This window comes from Tribolium castaneum, chromosome 2 (genome assembly GCF_031307605.1).
Source record: "Tribolium castaneum strain GA2 chromosome 2, icTriCast1.1, whole genome shotgun sequence".
Taxonomy (NCBI): domain Eukaryota; kingdom Metazoa; phylum Arthropoda; class Insecta; order Coleoptera; family Tenebrionidae; genus Tribolium; species Tribolium castaneum.
The window spans coordinates 2,860,265-2,876,587 of NC_087395.1; the positions used below are offsets into that span (position 1 = coordinate 2,860,265).

A 16,323-nucleotide genomic window follows, 5' to 3' on the forward strand; every position below is an offset into this window, starting at 1 on the left:
TTTATAGTATTATTATTCTTGCTTCATTAGATGTTTCGGCCTTCCGGGTCCGAAAAGTAATCCTTTAATCCCCTAGCGCCGCCTTGACTCATCATCTCACGGACACTACTTTAAATTTTATTTATATTTATTTATTCTATATGTGATAAACATATTCTCCGCAAATTGTAATCGTAATTTATATAAAACTTATAATTTATTTAGCAAACAAATAGAAAATTTGTTCACAAAAATTTGTGTCTAGACATGTTTAGTCTCCTCTAATGACTTGCTACACCCCCCCCCCCATTTTCATAATTTTTGACCACTCAATCTGATGTAGCGACTTTTCGTCTCATCCTTTTGGTAGACAGATATTTAGCAAACAAAGTAGAAATGTTTTTGAGTCTAGACATTTTAGCTTTTTGTCGGCTTTCACAATTTTAATCGCTTAATGGTTGCCGTCTGGTTTTACATAGGTATGGGAAAAAAAGAAAATTTTTTAAACGTTTTTATTGTTTATTTATTTATTACCAACAATCATAATCGTTGTGCTCTCTATAATACTTAATCCTAGCATCGACATCGTGTTTAATATTTACAGGCAATTTCAATACAATTTCATAGAGTGTACCATCATAACTATTTTTTATTACATCAAACAATTTTTGATTAAAATCTTCACTACCTTTTTCCATCCCTTCTAATGCTACTTGGTTTATCAATTTTTGATAACAAGGATAGAATTTATACTGGAGTCTTCTAGAATGAAGAAGACTCATCAAATGTTACCCATATTTAAAACTACGTTCACAGTATCACAAGACAAAAATAAAGATTTGTACACAGTTGTACTACACGGTAAAAATTGTAAAATTTGACGCTTACACATTACAACAACATAATCACTCAACATACACAATATTTGACCCTCTGGAATAGAGATCATCTCATTTCTTTTCTTCTCCATTTGATTTAAAAAATCTTCAAAAGTGTCGACTGTAAAACAAATAGCGGCTGTGTATTCAGGATTCAGGATTTTCAAAGTGGGGGCGTAATCAGCAAAAGGCTTAACTCCATACGAAAGAAATTGGCTGCCGGACTTTGTAATGGGGTAAACAGTCTCATGGACTAGGCGGTACCTTTCGTTAGTCATGTGTCGCTCCATTCTCCCAGTCTCGTTCTTCTCAACTTTCTCGGCGACGTCGACCAGGGTTTGGTTAATGTCTTTGTAGTACCAGTCGTCAGGGGTTTATCGAATCTTCCTTAGTGTAAACAGGCTCAGGCGATGGCGGAATCACAGAGTCCATATCAAAGACCACAACTGGAGGAAGCGGCGGCAACACTTGAGACATTGGAGAAGGTTCACCAGGAGTTTCATACAACACATCGGAGGTCTTAGAACGTTTCGATGATGAGCGAACACGCTGAGGTAACACACGTTTGGAAGTCATCTATCAAAGATCAATGTGATATAATTTATAAAAAATAAATTATTATTAAAAAAAAATCATATTGCGAAAATAAACTTATATTTATTTATTAACGTACCAAATATTTAGTAAACACAATTTAACGAAATGTAACGAGATGAATTAATAGAAAATATCAAAATACATAGTAAGAAATAAATTGCTACACGCAATTCATCGGCGACGTATGTACCGGTAAATTGTAAATGTACACGCCGTCGATAGATCATCATCATCATTATTTATACATTTACTGCATACTTGTTGGCATACGTATAAATTTGCGTTGTCTCAAAATCGTAAAACAAAAACAGAAACGAATGATTATTATCTAGACTTTTATTTTCCGATAATTTGTTTGGTCTAATAAAACAATTATGCCTTACTGGCTTGTCGGTTCCACAAATAGCGCAGTATTTCATACCACATACATGCCTCTTGCCTTTTACGACCTCAAAATGCTGAAAGCATGTATTGCATTTCTTATATTTCTCGCAAACTTTCTTTTGGATATGGTTATCAAAACATTTTTGACCACGAAAGTTACGTTGACATGTTTGACATCTTATGTTTTCAACAAAAATATTGCATGGTGGTTTTTCGAAACATAACGGGCAACGGGTAGCGGCAACTTTTATGTCGATCACGCCGTGAAAATCGAACTTTGCAAAGTTTACAAAAATTGGATGTGGAAAATGCACCGGTTAAACTAAGTATGACATTGAAATGGTGCTTCTCGAACACTAAATTAAGACATTGCCTACTCGATTCCCGAGCCCTTTCTGTCGTTGTATACCACTATTGTAAAATTTTTCAAGAAATTTTGAAATTGCTCGATTTGAACATAAGTTCCCCCGTTTGTCAAATCAACCTTAGCGTCATTACATAGACGGTTACTAAGTGTTTGCAAAAGAGTTTTTCCAGCAGTACCTTTAAACTTATTGAGGACTTTACGATCATAATTATTTTCACAAAATTCTTTTGCAACTACTATTACAAAGATTGTGTTTTTTGACAGGCTGAATTCATTGAAACTAACTGATTTACTGTCGATAGCCGAAAAGCCATTTCCAGTTGGCGGTTGTACGTAATCTATGCGAATAGTCAGCCGATCATTGGTAAAGAAAGTCCTATAACTTTGGAGGAATATGCATATCGTGATCATTATCATAGGCAGATTGTAATTTAACAATTTCCTGAATGATATATAAACAGGCCTCTCACGAAATTCGTCGTTTTCCAACACGAGTCCCACGTACGTATCTTGTGGTATACCTCTCCCAATAATTGAGGGAATAATTGTCCCACATAATTTTTTCGTTCAAATAATTGAAGACGCATTTCAAAATTTCTTTTGAATTAAAAACACCCACACGAAGCATATTAAATATGTTTACAATACTTTGGAGTATTGTAAACATTTGGAGTATTCGATAAAATTAACCATGGTGTACACGAACAAGCGTAAGCACAGACACTAACTCAAAATAATAATAATTTTGGCTAATTTTTCCGATATTTATATTAACCCCACTTTCAACGTACATAACAGCTGTATACTAAGTTTTCTTAAAGGCTAAATTTCTACAATATAGGATACTTTGTAAAAGGGTACGTGACTATGTACTTCACCTTAATTAGGTCAGAAGGACGCTCCTTAATCACCTAACAAAGAGAAATCTTTTTTTAATACTTAAAACAATGTTATTTATTTACTTATTTATTTATTTACAGTAATCAACAGTACCAAACAAATTCTCAATACACAAATAAAATTTCAAAATTGTATTTCAATTCATTGTCACCAAATTTAATCATTTCTTGTTCACAATTTATCTACTGTTAACCAAAGCTTGTTAAATGTATCATAGCAATTTAATGTTGAAATAAGAAAGTTTTGATACGGATTTGAAATCATCTCATACATTTAGACGACACAGCAAAGAGTCGGAATTCTAGATGTAAATCGGTCTTTTATTATACATCACAAACAAATTTGATAGTTGCAGCGGTCATTATGAATGAAAAATCTCAAATAAAGTTGTATTTCAATTCTATTCATTTACCAAATATTTCTTGTATAGTTTATTTATTACAAAGCAAAAATTTGCATTACTACAATAAAATTAAATATTGAATTAACAATTTCTTTGACTGATTTGAAATCATCTTACATTTAGGCGGCAGGTAAATAGGTCATTTACTATATATCATTAACAAATTGCTCAGAAAGCACATAACAAGCGTCTAAAGTCCAGAGGAAATGCAGAGAGTAATATATATCCATTTCATTGCGATTGAAACACACAGGGATTGTATTAATTTATTTTAGAATAGAATTTTTTTTTTACAAGTGGTACTGTCCACCATTGCCGTTACATCATTTTCAAAACTCGCAGCTTCTGCTCCTAACCATTCTAAAGGAACCCTAAACGTTTTTTCCGATTCTTCTTCCTCTTTTTCTAAGTTATCGATCAGCTCAATCAATTCTCGGTCCAATGTATTATCCAACCAATCGTCTGGTGTTATGATATGAATAACTTCAGGTGACCGGGGGGCTGTATCAACCGCCACTTGCTTCAGCATGAATTCTATCTTACATAAATCAGCTAAAACAGCATCATGGCCTGTGGGCTGCGGTGGTGGCTTTGACGATATGTTTTCATTCGTAATATGCTTAGATAACCTGAAGGATTTCTTAAACACCGCTTGCTTGAGCCGGTTCTCCACCTTAGTCATTTCCGCGAAAACAGCATCAAGACTTGCGGGTTGCGATGAATTTCCTGGTGGGGTTTTGCAACACTTCGCAGACGATTCTTTCATGGATTGGGAGGACATACGTTTTCCAGACATCTGAGATAAATTTACAACATTTAGTAAATGCATATTTATTATATACATTGTTTAAATTACATATTCTAGTAGTAGAATATAGGCGGTACATTAGTGGGTAATCAGTGCTAATGAGGTAATTTTTCTTAATTGCTTTTTAATGACCGCTAGGACTGGGGTCGCTGTAACTTTCCCTTAATTGATTGATTGATTGATTAATTAAATAGTTAAGAATTGTGTTTTTCATTTAAAGATAAAGTGAAACAACAAAAATAGTAATATAAAATTTATTAATAAATTATAAAGTCAATGTAAATAAAATTACTCTTCAATCCCGCTTTCTGCTTTGGACATCCGATCGTCGTCTGACTCCATGAAGATTGTAACTCGTCTTGCCGAGTAATACCGCACCTTCTGTCTTCCCAGGTGGTACCTCCTCGGGCAGTTGAGATTGGCTCGGTGCAAAATTTCCGTCGTGCACCTGGTACATGTTAACGTCACATTGTGTACGTGGATATGCATGCACCAAACCTTTCTCTCTTGCCTGGCGCACCACTTGCACAGTATTTGTTCATTCTGGAAGTCACGATACCGCGTCATCATCCACAGCCTCCGCTCGCCCTTAGAGTAAAGGATAATGCATTGTTCCTTCAATCAATTGCTCCTCATCGTTGTTAGTCGAGTAGTTGCGTAATCGTTTTTCCTAAGATCCACAATATCTAAAATGTTTACTTTTTAGATAATTCAGGATTGTTTACTATATAGAGGTACTTACCAGCAGGTGCTCCAACATGGGGTGCAGATAATCTTCCTGGCGTTGAAGATAATTTCCCTGGCGATGAAGGGATCTTATCTTTAAATTTAAAAATGTCATTGATAAAATTTATAATTTATAAAATTGAATATCTTACCAAAACTAGTTTTAATGTTAAATGAATTGAGAATTTTTTAATATATTCCAACGTTGTGTCGATGATGAAAAAAATGTGTAAAGTTCTTGTACACAACTGAAAAAATTGACTGTTTCAATATTTATATTAGCTGCATCATTTACAACCAAATTGAAACTGTGTGCAGCGCATGGCACTAAAACGGCCTAGGATTTTTATCTGAAATTTTTCTTTGTAACCCTTTGTGCTTTCCTCTCATGTTGGCTCCATTGTCATAGCTCTGGCCACGAATGTTTTTTAAGTCTAATTTAAAGGTTCTAGATGATTTCGAATAACTGTAAACAAGTTTTCTGCTGTTGAACTAAATATTTGTCAAAATCCTAAAAAGTGCCCAAGAATTTCAATAGTTTCTGCTGCATTACACAAATTCACTGCCTTTTGATGAAGTTTTGTTTTATTTACGCTGTGATTTTTTATATTCTTTTAAACTCTGTTTATCGAACTGATACTGATACTTTGCGAACAATTTAGCTAACTCGTCGTCGTTGTATCCATCTATAAATAAAATTTTCGTTAACAAATTAATAAAAAACCATTAATTAGTTGTCCTACCGTTTTGTCGTGATGTGGACGGTTGTGGGTTTTGTTAGTCTGGTACTTTCTTGGCACCTCCGCCTCTTTGCACTATAATTGTTAATTATATTAGTTATATTATTAATTAATTAATTAATAATTATTTAATTATTAATTAATAATTAGTTATAATATTAATTGTTATTTGTTAGTAATTGAAAAAATTCAATCAAATATCTAATTTTTTCCAAAGTTAGCAAAAACTTACATATTGTAGTTGACCTAATAGCTTCAGGCTGAGGGTTTTGCGAACTGACTTGGTTTTGCGGTTTTACTAAGAATATATTTATTCGTAATAACATTGAAGTTGAGTTGAAAAACAAAGTCTTATCTCTCTTACTAACGCGCATCATCATCCTCGTTGCTCAACTCAATCACAGACCGAGACCTTTTCGATGCCGCAAGCTTTCTTATAGTTATATAAGTTATATATAGTTACTGAATTTATAATTATACGCCAGTCATGCAATATTGATAATGAATAATGGAAAAAAGTACTTACCAAATACAGAAGCTCCCTCGCTATTTGTCGATACAGCATTTCTAATTGTGGTATCAATACCAGACCACCAAAAATAATTTTTTCGCTCACCACATCTTTAACCGTTTCCACAAATGGTATCGCCGGAACATGCTTTGCCTATACCGTAAGGGTATCGATGAAAATCTTGAAACTATCCATATTGTTGTTTGAAAAAACGCACAAACACTCAAAGTAACACAGTCATCCTTTTTATGCACTACTCCTTGTGAAACGAAAAAAAATCATTTAATAATCGTCACTTTTATCATTATCATATTTTGTGGATTTTTCTTATGGGGTAGTCGCTAGATTATGAAAACTTCACCACTGTGATCTTATTTTGTATAAACCTTCTAATTTTTCCATTTATTCCTCATTAGGTGAATCAAATTTCTGTGTATCCCTTTTTCTTTTAAATGTTTACGGACGTTTTTAAGAGTCGGGGGTCACCCCAGGGGTTAATGAGATGCCCTCTAATGTATGTCCGTATCTTATCAATTTTTAGTTCATTTTAATAAACTTTTTTAAACTAAATCCGATGAGACTTAGCAGTGGGAAAGGGTGCCCATTTAAGGAGTAATTACGTAACACACATCTACACAATCATTCCGCATCGTCGATGCCACTTTCCGGCACTCCGGGAACACAATTTTGTATACAAGGGAATTGTACGGTTTTACCGCTCTAACTTACCAAATATTTTGTAAAAACAATTTAATGAAATTTAATGAAACATTAATATCCGTTGTTTTCCAATGCACTCGACCATTCGTCTTCGCATGCTGTTCACTAAATTTTGGTATATATTCAAATGTCTAAAATGCCCCCAAACGTTTCTGACATGATTTGATAACATGTCGACATTCCTTATTGCCGCTTGTTTCTGTGCGATGTTCCCCCATTTCCGCACCATGCTTCTTCATAAATTTTTAATTGGATTTAATTAATTTTTAAATACTTATACCGGGTTCGTCAAGTTTTACTACACTCAGGCACTTTACACCTCTTAGAAGAGAGAAAAAAATATATGAAATAAATATATTCCACTGCACTGATATCCAATCTCGCTAGGAAAAAAATTTTTTTCTATTGATTCATTTGTCCAATAGAAAAGAAAAAAACATTTGACCAAAAAATTACATTAATGATAATGATAATGATAATGTTAATGATAATGTTTTATTGATGTTATAAATACAAAGTATCTTACATACGTCACCAAGAAAAGAAGAGAAAACAAGAAAATACACTTTAACCGTTTACAAAAGCAGATAATAATAATTATATAAGAAAACTTAGTTAAGATGACATTTTACAAAAATAATTACTGAATTCATCAACAGAGTAAAATGCCTCTTGTAGCAGGAAAGATTTAACACAGTTTTTAAAAGCCTTGAACTCGAGGTTTTTATAGGTGTCAGGTAACATGTTAAATAATTTAATACAGTAATAACTTGTGCTGTTTCTAGTACGTGATAATCGCAGAAAATTTGGTCTGAGTAAATGCCGGAATCTGGTGGAGTATGTATGATCAAACGAATCATATTTGTTTAAGTTTTGATGAGTATATAGAAGACATTGCAAAATATAAGTGCAGGGAACCGTTAAAATTTTGAAGTTTCTGAAATATTGACGACAGTCACTCTGATAGTGACAGCCAGCAATAATTCTGATACATTTTCTTTGTATTTTGAATAATTTAGCTGTATGTGGCGAATGACCCCAAGCAAGGATGGCATATGAAAGAACACTGTGAAATATGGCATGATAAACTGATAATAAAGTTTTAGTCGATAAGGTAGATACCAACTGCCTAAACAAGAACAATTTTTTAGAAAGTTTAGTAACTAAGTAGTCGCAATGAGTTTCCCAAGTCAATCCACAATCCAGAAAAACACCTAACAGCTTAATATAAGAAGGGGTAATAAATGATTTGTTTAAGGAAAAAATAATTTCTTGAGTTTTGGCACAATTAACGGTAAGTTTGTTACCAATAAACCAGTCTTTAATTTTGGTTTCAACACAAGTTTTTATGTGATCCAGAGCCTCTTTTAAATCAAAAGCGCCATAGATAGTGGTGTCGTCAGCAAACAGTAAGAAATTAGTATCTTTAATAGAAAGTGGCAGGTCATTTATAAAGATGAGAAATAGAGTCGGTCCTAGGACCGATCCTTGCGGTACACCAAATTTAATTTCCATTTTATTGGAATTAATATTGTGAGCAGAAACGAACTGACATCTATTTATTAAGTATGAATTCATCAAACTAATACTTCTGACACAGAATCCATATGATTTTAATTTTTGTAACAATATACCATGCTCAACACAATCAAATGCTTTTGTTAAGTCCAAACAGCAAACATAGGTATTTTCCTTATTTTCAAAACTAGACAAAATTTTTTCACTAAGGTAGTTAATAGCTAGGGATGTTGAGTGATTGCATCTAAAACCAAATTGGAACTGCGAGTTGAGACTATTATTCTCAAAATACGAGTTGATTTGCTTTTTTAAAATAAACTCAAAAACCTTTGCTAAGATAGGCACTAGAGAAATAGGTCTATAATTACTGATGTCATTCGGATCTCCTTTCTTAAAAACCGGTACAACTTTGGAAGTTTTTAGAACTGCTGGAAATATACTTTCTCTAATACACCTATTAATGATTTTAGTCAAAGGAATAACTATAAGATTTACTAACGATTTTAGAATTTTTGAACTAATATTGTAGGCATCACAACTATTAGATTTCTTCAAATGATTAATGGCATCCCTAACTTCATTATAAGTAACTTCATGGAAAGAAAATCGAGAGTCAGTTTCAAACGATGTTAAAATATTTGATGTTTTGGGTAACGCGTTAATTGTATTGGCAGCAATGTTAGTGAAATAGTTATTGATAGTGTCAGGCGACAGATTCGTAGGCAATTTAACAGAATTTTTTCTCTTTGTGTTGACAATATCCCACAATGCTTTTTGTTTGTTAGGGACGTTGTTGATCATGTTATCATGAAATTTAACTATAGCTTTTGCAATTTCACTGCGATAGAATTTTCTGAAATCAGTGTAAACCTCTTTATCAATAATCTGTTTGTTTTGAAGTTGAAAAAGCAGAGTTTGCATGTTACGTAAAGATCGCAAATTGTCATTAAACCAATTTTTTGATGCTCGAGTGGATAAAATTTTTTCAGGAAAACAAATAGATACATAATGTACTAGAATACTGTTAAATTGAGTAAATAAGTCTTCAACATCATTGTTAGTATTGTTGATAAAATCCCAGTTGATATTTTCAATAAAGTTATATAGGTGGAATAATCCTAAAGCAGTTATAGGTCTATATTTGGTATTAGAACTTTCATTTGCCACTAGAGACGAAGTAGGAACAAAGACACTCATACATACACCACAATGATCAGATAATCCTGGATCATGAGTTGTTACTTGATAATCATTGATTTGAAAGTTAGTGAAAATGTTATCTAGGCAGGAATTTCCTCGAGTTGGAGTAAAAACAGTTGAGTATAAACCATATGAAAGAAAAGTATTAACCAGAGCAACAGCAAGCTTATCCGAAGTGCCAAATTTCACATTGAAATCGCCTGTTACAATAATTTTATTATTGGTTTTGGTTAAAGACGAAAGCATTATATTTAATTTTTTCAGAAAAACATCAAAATTCCCCGAAGGTGAACGATACAATGTAACTACATTTAAGTTGTCATTTAATAAACATCCAGAAACTTCAAAATCAAACTCAATACTATCAAAACTCAAAGATTTGCAATGAGTCATGGAATTATGAACAAAAATACTTACTCCACCATGATAGCGCAAAGTTCTGCAAAAGCTAGAAACTGTACAATAATTTCCTAATTTAAGAACCTCGATTTCATTAGCCGTCATCCAATGCTCATTGATACATAGTACTTCAAAAGGGCCATCGGACAGCAAAAAGGCTTTTAGATCTAAAATTTTGTTTTTTAAGCTTTGAATATTAAGGTGATATAAATTTAACACAGTTACGCCACTACACTCTGGTTTGGTGGATTGTTGTTTTGGGGGCGCCTGAAGAAAAAACGATTTATAGTAACTCCACAGGGCCAGATGGAAGAATTCATGACTTGCTCAAGTTCTCCTAGTGGCACAGATAGCTTGAATGACGAGTATAGGGTTGGATTTTTCGATTGTAGTCTTTCGCAGTTTGCTTTGGACACATGGGGCTTGATATAGTCCAGGATATTCTCGACCTTGGTGTCCGGATCTAATCTAGACAAGTGAAGATGAGCTGATTTAGGAACGCTTTTTAAAACAGTACTGGCTGATGAGCCAATCATTGGTTTTTTTCTAGAAGCTCCCGAGATCGGTTTAGTTGCTTGTAAGCTCTGTGGGGCCACTTTGGTAGACGCGGATGCCTTCTTTTTTTTGTTTTGGACCAGAATGAAGCCGTCCTCTTTATCACTCTGCGGCGTTTTTGTGTTGGTATCAGCGGTAGAGACTCCGGAAGTTGAAGGAATTGTTACTTGTAATGTGGGAGGAAATGTTCTGTCCCTATTTTTTGTCAGGTTTTTGGAATTTGGCAAACCCTTATCCATCATCGTCGCAGGACGTTGCAAGTTGAAAGGTACTTTCGGAGGTTCATCGCTGTTGATAAGCCAGGCTTGTTTACCTGCATTCACTTTTTCGCGAACTTCTCTTCCATTATCGCGATCGTTTTTAAGTTGGCCTTCGATTACCTCTCTGAGCGCTGCATTGACTTTAAGAAGGTGGATTTTTTCATCTAATTCCATGATGATTACATCTTTGTGATCGATAATTGTCTTGAGGTACTTGATTTCGTTCCTGAGGGAGCTAAACGTATCTTCACTTTGAGCAAGAGATTCGCAATCACTAATTTCGCCGGTATCACACACAGCACAACAGTTAACTTCGTTATCGTTTATAAACTTGGCTTTTTTTATAAGCTTAGCACAACTTGTATGATAATTGGCTCCACATGTAATACATTTGGGGCCACTGTTAGTTTGCTTTTTACATTTCTTGCAGAGAGCCTGCCCGGATGCGTCTGCACCGTCAGACATCGCGCTCGCGAATTCCATTAGCTGTTTTTACATCAATGGATCGGAAATACGAAATAAAATTATTCTGCAAAAATTTGACTTGAAAAAAATCGTTAGAATTGGATTAATAGCCATTTTGATATTATTCATCGGAAATTTCAGTCTAATTTATGAGGGACAAGATTGAGTAGTAATAAATCTGCGCCACAAAAGGACCCACTACCTACCCCAATAACAGTAATGACTGCACAAATTTTACAACTAGCGTGTTAAAAATTGTTTTATTTAAAAATTACATCAAATGTTCAAATTGATGACCATTTTGGTCTAAACATAAACGAATTCTTCGTTTAAAATTTGCATGAACCCTTGCGGCAAGATTTAACTCATTCATTTCGGTGAAGGCGTTTTGAATGCGTTCCCTCATGTCTTCAATGGTCGTGGGTGCTTCCCGATACACCATTTCCTTCACGGTCCCCCACAGGAAAAAATCTGGCGCCGTTAGATTCGGAGATCGAGCTGGCCAATTGACATTTGACGGTTAGATGACCTTCGAAGAAATGTGGGCCTACCACATTATTATCAATTATGCCACCCCAGACCTTTAGCGACCAATAATTTTGTGTCGCTACGTGGCGCATCCAGTGTGGGTTTTCCACTGCTCAATAACGCAGATTATGTTTGTTTACTTGCCCATTCTTTTTGAATGTGCATTTATCCGTAAACAAAACATTTAAAAAAATTTTCATCGGCGCGACTCTGCTCTTCTTACAAAAAATAATGCGATTTTCAAAATCATTGCCGTAGAGCTCTTGGTGAAGCTGTAGGTGGTACGGATGAAATTTGTGTCTCTTTAAAATTCTGTTTACACTGGATTGACCGATAGCGGTCGCAAGGCTTATTTCACTGGTGCTCATTGTGGGGTTGTTGTCCACCATGTTTACCACAATAGCCTGGTTGAGTCACGGGTGCATTTTCGTATTTCTTTTTTTATGTTGAAAACTTTCTGTTTCCAATAATTGCTCACACAAGGCAGGTTAAAACCATGTCAAGCTTTTCCAAATACGAATATTGAAACGGCATTTTCAGTAACTAAAAATGAATCATTTTTAATTGCCCAATAAGAATAAAAATTGTGTTACATACCTTTAGAAAGCGTTAATCAACACGCACTCACTTTTAAAACACTAAAATAAACACAAAACTAACTACATCAAATCACTAAAATTAAAAAAAACTCTAAAAATCAATGTCACGCAAAGGATCGATAGGTAATCGCTATTCGAAATTGTGAAACGTCTGATGTTTCTGTACCGTAAAGGTAAGATAATTTACCTGAATTAGAAAGTTTGTTCCAACCCTAAATGTGACGCTTACCCTATTTCTGCGAAAAGATTAACATTCCATTTACAGTAAACTGATAAAATAATCCGGGCCTGAAAAGTTCTTACTAGCTGCCTCAACCTTCAGACCCAGTAATGATTGCGTGCCAATTTTACGACAAATGTAATAAATTTTTGAAAACCACCACCCTGATGGAGAACTTTTGTGGAAGTGATTTACAATTCTACCAAAATTCATGGGAAAAAAGCTGCCCCAATATCAAAATAGAAATTAAAAATCAACGACACATTTTCTCAAAAATTTAATTAGGCACTTCGATGCACTACTTCAAAATACACCTATGGACCAAAGATCGTTAACATTAGACTATAGTTAACTAAGCGAAAGTGAAAAAACACACCGGTAAAAAAACACACAAGTAATCATTTGGTCAAATCGTTCTTCTATACAATAAAATCACATACGATTTTTTTTAGAATTTTAGATAAATTACAAAGACGTGAAAAGTGCCTGAGTGTAAAACTTGACGAACCCGATATAATTCTACGCGCACACCGCGTTGTGTAGCATCCAAGAGCTACATTTACCGTTTTTATGGGTGCTATATCCTCCTCTACACGTTCCCATGTTGCCAGAATAACATCTTCGTTAATGACTAATAAATATACTATATACAATAATTGTATATAGTATATACAACTATTGTGAATGATTCTGATGAGGATCAATCATTATGTCAGTTTGTTTTAAGGTTTTTTTTTTGTCCAAACTTTCCCCAAAAGCTGTTTAACATTATTTTCGCTCAAAATTTTAGACCGGAATTTTTTGAAACTCTAGTTGGATCGAGTTTTATACCTTCCCGTTCCTCGTATTACGAATATATACATTTTTGTCTTTATCGGTAGTTACCAAAGGTGACCAACCTTTAATTTTACGGATGCATTAATGTATTCAGAAAAGAGCATAGAACATGCGGTACATTAGTGGGGGTAATTAGTGCTAATGAGGTTATTATACTTAATTGCTTTTTAATGACCGCTGGAACTCTCCCTTAATTGATTGATTGATGAATTAATTAATTAGGAATGGTGTTTTAAGGATAAAATGAAACAACAAAAATAATAATATAAAATTTATTAATAAAATATAAATTCTATGTTAATTATATATAAAATTACTCTTCAATTCCCCTTACAGCTGCGGACATCCGATCGTCGTCTGACTCGCGGAGGGTGTTCTTCGGATGAAAAAGAAAACAATCCAAATAGCTTGCAAATAATATTTAATAAATAACAGTCAAATTTTACAAACATACATATACACATTTACAATCAAGACTAAGGCTAATACATAAAAAGTTATCTATATCCACATGGAAGCGTATCGAACATTTTTCGATAAGTCGTCGTTTAGTATAGTTAATGCTTAGACCTTATACTAAGCACTAAAGAAAATTAACTAAACAAAATTTAACTTACCGATCAGCTTACTTGTTCAGCAATTCTCTGGTGTACAATCCTGCCGCGGCCATGCCAACAATTTTTCCCCGCATATCAAGAGAGGATTCACGTTGTTGTAAACGTCTTGGCATTTTTAATATGAAGTAAAGATCGTTCGCGCAAAATAGCCTGCCAGATACGCATGCAAATTGCGCTGTAAAACCTGAGAATCGTATACGGAGCTCGCCTTTTATACCGTTCGGGCCAGGCACGAATGTAAACATCGTGATGAAATTTGGAGGGGGATGCGTTTGAACCGCGCAGACTAAAGACTGTTACCGCGAAGCTTTTTGGCCCTTGTGGCGCAGCTCAGCGTAGCAGCGGTAACAATGGTCGTTACTTGTATGAAACTTCATTTGAAGTTACGAACTGAAAAGTTCGGGGTTTGGTCGGAATGAAACTACTGAGTAAGCATTAAATGAGACAAGGGAAGAAAGGAAGAGCTGGTGGAGGGTCGATAGCGCCCATCGCAGAGACCAGCGTGGTTTTAGAAGGGAATGAGTACAGGTTGAACACTCACTGACTTAGACTCACTTCATGACTGATTGATTACTGACTTGGTGTGGCTAAGGGTGGCTCGTTTTATGTTAAACAACCCTTAGCCGACATCCAATGGGCTCACAAGGGGTGAGTGTGGGTGGAGCGGTAATTCGTATTGAGGGGTTTTTCGCAGAATTGCGGGGAAAACCCAGAAGGCTCTCGAGAGCGACTCGCGGATTGGTTGGGGCTGGTAACAAGTCGCCCCCGGTTTGAGACGCGAGACGGGCTCGGAGCATTCTGGGTTATTGGCGGAGAGGCGGAGAGGAATGTCTCGTGTTTATTTTATAAGAACAATGTACATAAATGTTAAAATAAAATCACAACAATAATTGCACGAAATAAATGTAAAAGACATGGTGAAAAATGAAAAATGGTAGCCGCAGGCGTACCGCTTAGCTTCTAGCGTAGCCCGTTGCCAGATAGCTAACCTTAACGAGTATTTACAGAAATAGTTACCGCAAACTTTATAATTAACTTAGACTAATTACGTAATTATCCTACACTCACTCGCGGGTTTATATACACAGGAAAGAAAATAAAATATTGTCTTTATCGAGCCAAGGGCGCGGGTCGCATCCGGTCTACATGGACCTTGGTTGGTTTAGGGTCGGAGTCCACTAGGTACATGCCGCCATCTCCGAGCGCTTGGATGACTGGAAATGGACCTCTCCATTTGGACGCGAACGGCTGGCTTCCCAGCGGTAAGAACTGAATAAGAACCTGATCGCCAGGTTCGTAGGTGGGTGGTGGATGATGTGGGGGTTCCACATCGAGTTTTCGCGCCACGTAGTGTTCTTGGTGCCTTCGCGCTTGTTGGCGAAGAGCTTCAGGTTCGGGCCGCGCTTCTCTCGCTTTTGGGCCATCCCATTCGCCTGGGAATTGGAGTTCCACCCCGTAGAGCAGCTGGCTCGGTGGTTGCCCCGTGGCTGCGTTTCTTCGTTTTCGTAGGGTAAACAAGATACCCGGAAGTTGGATATCCCAATCGAGTTGGGATTTCTGATGTAGGTGGATTTTAAGAAGCTTTTTGAGCTCCTGATTACGCCTTTCCGTAGGGTTTTGCCGGGGCGTGTAGGTGGCGGTAGTCCATGGTTGGCATCCCCAACGTTGGCATGCTTTTGTCCATCTGCTGCTTGTGAACTGGGGGCCGTTGTCCGTGATGATGTTCTTGGGGTAGCCAAACCGGGCAAAAACTTCCTTGTCGAAGATTGTTATTATAGTTTTCGCACTGGCTTCTTGTACTGGGTACGCTTCGACCCATCGAGTAAATAGATCCGTGATTGTGACAATGAACCTATTGCCCCTGGGCGTGATGGGATAAGGCCCCATGACATCGCAGGCGATGGTTTCGAAGGGCCTTTGGGGGCGACGCGGTCGTAACGGTGCAAGGGTTTGATTGGGGCGTTTTTTGAACCGCGCGCATAGTAAACATGTACTCACGTAGTCTCGCACGTCTTGTCTCAAGGAGGGCCAGTGAAAATTATTCCGAATTAGGCGCTCACTTTCGTCAGCCCCAGGGTGTCCAGCTAATGTTGCGTCGTGATGTTCGAAGAG

General features: G+C 35.9%; 1 protein-coding gene and 1 long non-coding RNA gene across 2 annotated transcripts in view; one reads left to right on the plus strand and one right to left on the minus strand.

Annotated features, from left to right (window-relative positions):
• The window catches only part of LOC100141865 (uncharacterized), a 126,196-nt gene that overhangs the window by 17,442 nt on the left and 92,431 nt on the right, over nucleotides 1-16,323 (plus strand). The window lies entirely within an intron of this gene.
• On the minus strand, nucleotides 4,623-6,153 carry LOC135265503 (uncharacterized). The gene is made up of 5 exons (XR_010333222.1): nucleotides 6,015-6,153; nucleotides 5,786-5,857; nucleotides 5,059-5,728; nucleotides 4,815-5,002; nucleotides 4,623-4,764 (listed from the first exon to the last, which is right to left on the minus strand). It is a non-coding gene; the product is annotated as an uncharacterized LOC135265503 (long non-coding RNA).